This window comes from Hevea brasiliensis, chromosome 1 (genome assembly GCF_030052815.1).
Source record: "Hevea brasiliensis isolate MT/VB/25A 57/8 chromosome 1, ASM3005281v1, whole genome shotgun sequence".
Taxonomy (NCBI): domain Eukaryota; kingdom Viridiplantae; phylum Streptophyta; class Magnoliopsida; order Malpighiales; family Euphorbiaceae; genus Hevea; species Hevea brasiliensis.
The window spans coordinates 41,167,813-41,175,594 of NC_079493.1; positions in this window are offsets into that span (position 1 = coordinate 41,167,813).

The following is a 7,782-nucleotide window of genomic DNA, read 5'->3' on the forward strand; positions in this document are numbered from 1 at the left end:
TGGTCACTTTAGGTCATTTTAGGTCACTTTTGGTTCGGCTAGTTTTTGAACCCGAACTTGTGCAAGCTATTTGACTTGTTTATGGTCATTTCTAAGCTTTGGTGTCTTCATAAGAGTTGTAGATATATGTCTCAACTATTCATGGTAAAAGTTCAGGTCAATTGGACCTGTTTTGAGTGAGTTATGGCCAAAACATTAACTGCTGCCCAAATGGTCAATTTTCAGGCCTTAAATGCACTAATCCGGATTTGGTCATTTTTCAAGTTACCTTACAAGCAGAATTTTGGTAAGCTTTCTTCATGAAAGTTAGCACTTTTTGTGCCTAGTTTCACCTCCAATTGGTCTCATACCAATTAGAGCCACACACTTAAGGTTCTAGGCCCAAAACAAAAACTGCCCTATTGCATTTTGTTCATTACTCATTAAAGGATACATTTAACACTTACCAAACTACACATTCATGCCAATTCTGGTTTGTACCATAACCTAAATACATTTTACTTCACATTGTTAGTCATTTTGGCAGCTTATAACCACACTCAATATTCTCTTATAGTACAGAATTTATCAAGTCTAAATTACAACAATTTAACTGCATAACCAAGCTCATTCACATGTCCAAACTCAAACCCTTATACACATGTACAAGCTGTCACAACAAGTACCATAATTCAACATAATATTCCATAAACCAAACCATAAAGCAACATATTTTTTGTCCACAATTCAGGCTGCCGATTCATACCTCTCCTTGGATTAATTTCCAAGCTTCCAAAATCAAGTGTACATTCACATACATCTAATATACATCACCAACTTTATTCCTACACATATAAACACTTCATCAACACTTTAATCTACCATTTAAATATAAGAATAAACTGCCCTTAAGGAGTTTCCATGGCTGCTGAAAATAAACATCTCCATTAGAACATCAAACTCCAAAATTCTTTCCACAATTCAAGTACCCATAACATCCTCGCAAACTTTAATGAAGCAATAATCAAAAACACATACTTACCTCTTTGGAAACTCTTCAAAACCTCTCCAAAACTTGATCTTCTTGTTACCTATCTACTACGCAAGGTGTATGGACAACTTTTAGTGAAGGAAAGTGCATGGAAGGAAGCTTGGATCACACTTGCATGGGGCTCCAAAACCATGCGGCAATGGAGTTTCTCTCAAGAAAGTTTTCGGCTGAAATTTTGAGAAGTGAGAAAGATGACAATCTGCTGGTCCAAGATGAAGATTAAGTGGTCCACTTTGGTGGGTGAGTGGAGCACTAAGTGTTGTTTAATGTTAGTTTATTCACCAGTTTCATTTTCCCACATTTAACTCCCCATTTTTGCTATTTACATTAGGTACCACTAATTTAATTTTTCATAATATTTTCCAAGTGTAATATCATGCATTTTTAATGGAGATTTAGGTCAAAAGACAACTCGGGGTGTCAAATGACCACAATGCCCCTGTTCGGGTTGTATTCCTGATTTTTCGGTAACACCGTGTTTTGTCGTTCTCTCGATTTCTTACTTTTCTTTGTACTAATTAATTAATTTTTCTTTGATATTTCTCATGATATTTATGCTTCAATAGATGTCTATTTAAGTCTTAAAAATATTTTCCAGGGTTCTCCACGGTCCAGGGCTAGTCAATGGTCCACGCCGTAACTTCCCGGTGCGATCACCCATCGCTAGGGTTCTCGGCTCGCTTAACTTGGTTACATTTCATTGCTATTATTTTTCCTTTGTTTTTCTAGTCTTTTTTTTTTCTTGTATTTCGTTATTCTATGTCTCCTCATCCATATCTAAGTGTAGTTCTAGGCATCCTAGCTGTCCGGACAACACTAGTCACCGGAACAGTAGAACGCACTACCGAACATAGGGGTGTTACATGAGTGATAACAAAATGTTGTTTATTGGTGGATGAATTGAAAATATTTATGTTATCGATTTGCATGCTTTGTCTAGCAAAGATGTCAAGTGCTTTGTTTCTATTAGTGATGACTCTTGGACTTGGCATGGAAGGCTTGCACATGCTAACATGCACCTTCTTGCATACTTGAACAAGGATGAGCTAGTTGATGGGCTACCAAATATCAAGTTTCGAAAGGATAAGGTGTGTAATGCATGCTAAATGGGTAAGCAAGTCAAGAGCTCTTTTAAATCTATTCATAAGGTATCTACTTCTAGACCTCTTCAATTGTTGCATATGGATTTGTTTGGTCCTACTAGAGTAGCTAGCTTAGGTGGTGCATATTATGCCTTGGTGATTATTGATGACTTCTTTAGGTATACTTGTGACACGTCTTACCCGTCTACAATGTAGCCGAGTAAGATATGCCACACAGTATATCGGAACACCATATTTTATTTCAATTATTTTTATCCTTTCTTAATTTATTTCTTTATGATTATGAATTGAAATTTGTGAAATTTAACTCATTTAAGTCATTTATTGAAATTATAAATTATTTGAGGTTCCGAAAATTTTATAGATAATTCGGCAGAGTGTCGGCTAAAAATGGAGAAAACAGTTCTTCGAAACCTGTGAAAAACACTTCCAAAAAATTAATTCATATTCTCAAACTCCAATAACTATCAACATGGTCTCAACAATTTTCAACAATCAAAACCATCTCAAGTTTTCAACATGAATCCACAATTTCATTCAGATCAAAATCAAATTTAATTTCATGAAGATATTCTCAAATTATATTAATTAACAAAATTTTACAAAATATGTACATCAACATATGATTACATAAATTTACTATTTACATGAGTTCATAATTTACAAATCACAAACTACTACCTATTGCAAAATGGAAAAACAAAATTTCAAAGGAACCTAAAGGTCCTACCACTGATGCACTGCAGATGAGAGGTGACTCTAACACTATGTAGATCTGTGACCTCACCCAGTCTATGGTCTGCTAGGCTCTCTATCCGTTTCTCTAGAACCTACGCCTAGCAAAAAGCGACGCGCTAAGCAATAATGCTTAGTGGTGCTAATAATAAAATAAAAAGAACTAAAAGAAAAATAAATATGCAGTGTGTATATTAATGTCTCATGCAGACAAATTTTTGGTAATTATTTATAGTCTTATTTTTTTGGTACTTGTTATATTCATTATTTCATTAAATTTATCAACTTTCATTTTTTGTTGCCCAAGTAACCTATACTGGATGATTGGACTAGATAAACGGGTAAACTGGCACTGGGTACCAAGTACCTCGGGCCATCACACCATCGGTCACATTGTGTCTCCCGGTGTGCAACAGAACAGCTACTAAGCTGTAATAACATTAGACACAAGGCTAAGTGTTATCATAATATCAGAATGGCTAAAAGCCATAAAATCACAGAATGGCATAATGCCATGTGTAGTACTGCTAACTGAATCCTATTGGCATGCCAACCTATCCAAACTAATCTTACTAGGTGTACTAGGGCACATTACCAAGTTATTGATTGAATTTTCATGCTTTACGTGTAAGGTTACTATTCATTTTACTATTTAGGTCAAATTATTGACTTTCCAATGCATAATAGCTGCATAAGTCCTAATCACATAAATTTACCACATTTTGGTTCCCAAAAGTGTTGGCATTAGTTGCCAATCCACACTTCTAACCAATGGTGAATAAATTAGAAATTTTAGTTTTGGGTGCTAGAGTTCACTATTTCATTAGGCCATTCTACAGTGAGAATTTGGCCAAATGTTCTCCATCAAAGTTGTTTCTTATTGTGCCTAGTTACATTTCTTTTTTTGAATCACTGCATTTGGAGTTTTGTAGCTCAAGTTATGGCCTAAAAACCATAACTGTCCAGATAGCAATTTTTCCAGAAATTATGGGCAGAATCAATTCTGCAGTTTTTGTACACTGATTGCAGGTCAGTTTTTTGACATGTTATGATCAAAATTTGGGTTTTTTTTCTTCATGAAAGTTGTAGGGCTATGTCTCAGCTTTCTACTAGTAAAAATTCAAATTAATTAGACCTTTCTACACTGAGTTATGATCAAATGAATGAACACTGTTCATTTAGTTATTTTGCCCAGGCAGAATGTAAGTCACTCGGATTTGGTCAATTTTTAGGACATCCTATGTTTAGTTTCTGGACAGAGTTCCTTCACCAAAATTGTGCCATTATGTGTCTAATTTTATGTCCAATTGGCCTTCCACCAATTGAATCTATACAATCCAAGTTATAGCTGCCCAAACCTGCTGGACCCATACCCAGTCCTGCAGGTCATCAAGGGCAGCATACCTAACTTCAATTCCCAAGGAACAAATCACTTCATCTCTTAATCACACATAACCAAATGGTCACTAATTGACCATCAAAACTTTCTTTCACTAATACATGAGCACAACCCTATGTTTTTCCCAAACCCTAACTCCAACAATTTCAATTCTCTATATACATACAATCCATGAGTTAAAACACCAAAATCATGTTCAATGGCAACCATACACAACTATTATGCAATCAAAATGGCACTAACCTTATTGGAGCTAACTCCCAAACTTGCAAAACCTTCCTTTTTCCTTTTTCTTTTTGCTAGCTAGAAAGAGTTTAAGGGGGTGAGAAAAAATTTTAGTGAAGAGAGTGAGGGATTTTAAGGTGAAATGGTGTGGGGTATAAAGCTTAATAAAGCTTTAATGGAGGCTTGGGGTTAGGAACGATTTTTGGCTAGGTTGAGAGGGGTAGGGGATGAAGATTTTTCTTTTTAATTTCTGCCCACTTAACTCTCTTTAAGTTGACTTATTATAGCTTGGTGAGATTTGATTGGTGGAGGCTTTAATAATGACATCATATGATGTCAAAAGTCCCATTTTTCTTCATTTTTCCTTTCTTTTCTTTCTATTAATTTTCAATTCAATTTTTTTAACAATATTTATTCACATTTTATGTCATATAATTTATTTACTTAATTGGACAAGTTGGTCAAAAATCATCTCTAAAGACGAAATGACCAAAATGCCCTCCGTTTGGCTTATCGAGCCAAAATCGTCTATACCATTCTAAAAATTTTTCTAAGCATTTTTTTGGTATTCTAATGCCATAAAAACCTCAATGACTCTTCTCTGGAGTCTCCAAAATTATTTCATGAATTTTCCCCTGGGTTACCCATCACTAGGGCACGGGCTCATTTAACTTGGTTGTATTTTATTTCTAAAATTTTTCCTAAATTTTTCTTGTTAATATTGGAGTTAATTATGGCTCCTCACTTTACTTAAAATGTTTTTCCAGACGTTCTAGCTGTCCGGACCGACACCAATCACTAGAACAATAGAATGTACAGAATTGCTATAGTGAGGGCTTTACAATACTTGGGTTGCATTCCTTGCTCATAAGGATGAATGTTTTGATATTTTTGAGAGATTTTCAAAAAGGGTTAAAAATGAAAAGGGTTTTCAAATATCTTTTATTAGGAATGATCATGGTAGAGAATTTGAAAATGAGAAATTTGATAAGTTTTGTAACTCACTAGGGATCACTCATAATTTTTCTTCTCCTAGGACTCCCCAACAAAATGGTGTTGTTGAAAGAAAAAATAGAACTCTTTTAGACATGGGGAGGACTATGTTAAACGAATATAATTTACCTACTTATTTTTTAGCAAAAGCCATTAATACGGCTTGTTATGTTTCAAATAGAGTTTTGATTAGACTTATTTTAAAAAAACCACTTATGAGCTATGGACTGGCAAGAAACCTAAAATGGGTTATTTAGAGTTTTTGGTTGTAAATGCTTCATTTTGAATACCAAAAATAACTTAGATAAATTTAGCTCCAAAACTAATGAAGGTATCTTCTTGGGGTATTCTGCATCTAGTAAAGCATATAGAGTCTTCAATAAGAGAACCTTAGTTGTTGAGGAGTCAATGCATGTCGTATTTGATGAAGCTAACCCCTTTGGTCTTAGAAAGGATATTTCTTGTGATGATGATATTATAGGTAATCTTGATAAGTTGACTCTTAAAGATCCTCAATCTAGTGGAATTCAAAATCAACACATGGAAGATCCCTTGAAGGACTTGGGAGTTGATCAAGTTGAGCTTCAAGAGCAACAAGGTTAACCATTTCCATATCAAGAAGTTCAACAAGATCTACCCAAAAATTGGACATTCAAGAAGGATCACCCTTAAGACCTAATCATTGGTGATACATCAAAAGGGGTAACAACTAGATCCTCTCTTAGAAATATATGTAATAACCTTGCATTTATTTCTCAAATAGAACCTTGGAGCATAAATGAGGCCATTAATGATGAGAGTTGGGTAATTGCAATGCAAGAGGAGCTCAATCAATTTGAAAGGAATAAGGTTTGGACCTTAGTTCCTAGGTCAAAGGACCATCCATCTATAGGCACCAAATGGGTGTTTAGAAACAAATTAGATGAGGATGGAAACGTAACTAGGAATAAAGCTAGGTTAGTAGCCAAAGGCTATAACCAAGAAGAGGGCATTAACTATGATAAAACCTTTGCCCCCGTAGCTAGATTAGAAGCCATTGGAATCTTGCTTACATATGCATCATACATGAATTTTGAGCTTTTCCAAATGCATGTTAAAAGTGCTTTTCTAAATGGTTTTATTGATGAGGAGATATATGTTGAGCAACCTCCTGGTTTTGAAAATCATGAGTTTCCAAACCATGTTTTTAAATTGACTAAAGCCTTATATGGTTTGAGACAATCTCCTAGAACTTGGTATGAAAGGCTTAGTAACTTTCTTTTGCAAAATGGTTTTTCATAAGGAAAAGTTGATATAACTCTTTTTGTTAAAAATCATATAAATGACATCCTTGTAGTACAAATATATGTTGATGATATTTTATTTGATGCTACTAATGAGTGTTTGTGTGAAGAGTTTGCTAATACAATGAAGAGTGAGTTTGAGATGAGCATGATGGGAGAACTCAAGTTCTTCCTTGGCCTTCAAATCAAACAAGCTAAGGATGGCATCTTCATCAACTAAGCCAAGTACACCAAAGAATTGATCAAGAGGTTTGGAATGCTGAATACCAAGTCAATTAGAACTCCAATGAGCATAAATACCAAACTTGACAAGGATGAAAAAGGAAAACCGGTTGATGAAAAGCTCTATTGAGGTATGATTGGTAGTCTTTTGTATTTCACAGCTAGTAGACTGGATATTATGTGTTCCGTATGTTTATGTGCACATTTTCAATCATGTCCTAAAGAGTCTCAATTGCATGCTATTAAACATATTCTCAAATACTTGAATGGTACATTGCATTTAGGTCTATAGTATCCTAGAAATGCATCCTTTGATTTATGTTCATACTTGGATGCCGACTTTGCTGGAAGCATCCTTGATAGGAAGAATACCTCAGGTACTTGTCAACTCCTAGGACACTCTTTAGTTTCTTGGTGTAGCAAGAAATAAAACACGGTTACACTTTCTACGACCGAAGCCGAATATGTGGCTGTGGGTCTTTATTGTAGCCAAATACTTTGGATCAAACAATAATTTAGAGACTTTAAAGTGTCTCTTGATCACATTCCTATTAAATGTGATAACACAAGTGCAATCAATTTGACCAAGAACCCCATACAACATTCTAGAACCAAGCATATAGATATTAGACATCATTTTATACATAATCATATATTAAGTGGTGATGTTGTTCTTGAGTTTATTGATACACATCACCAATTAGCTTATATCTTTACAAAACCTTTGTGTGAAGATAGGTTTAATTTCATTAAGAGAGAATTAGGCATGCTTGACAACCTTGATGCTTAAGA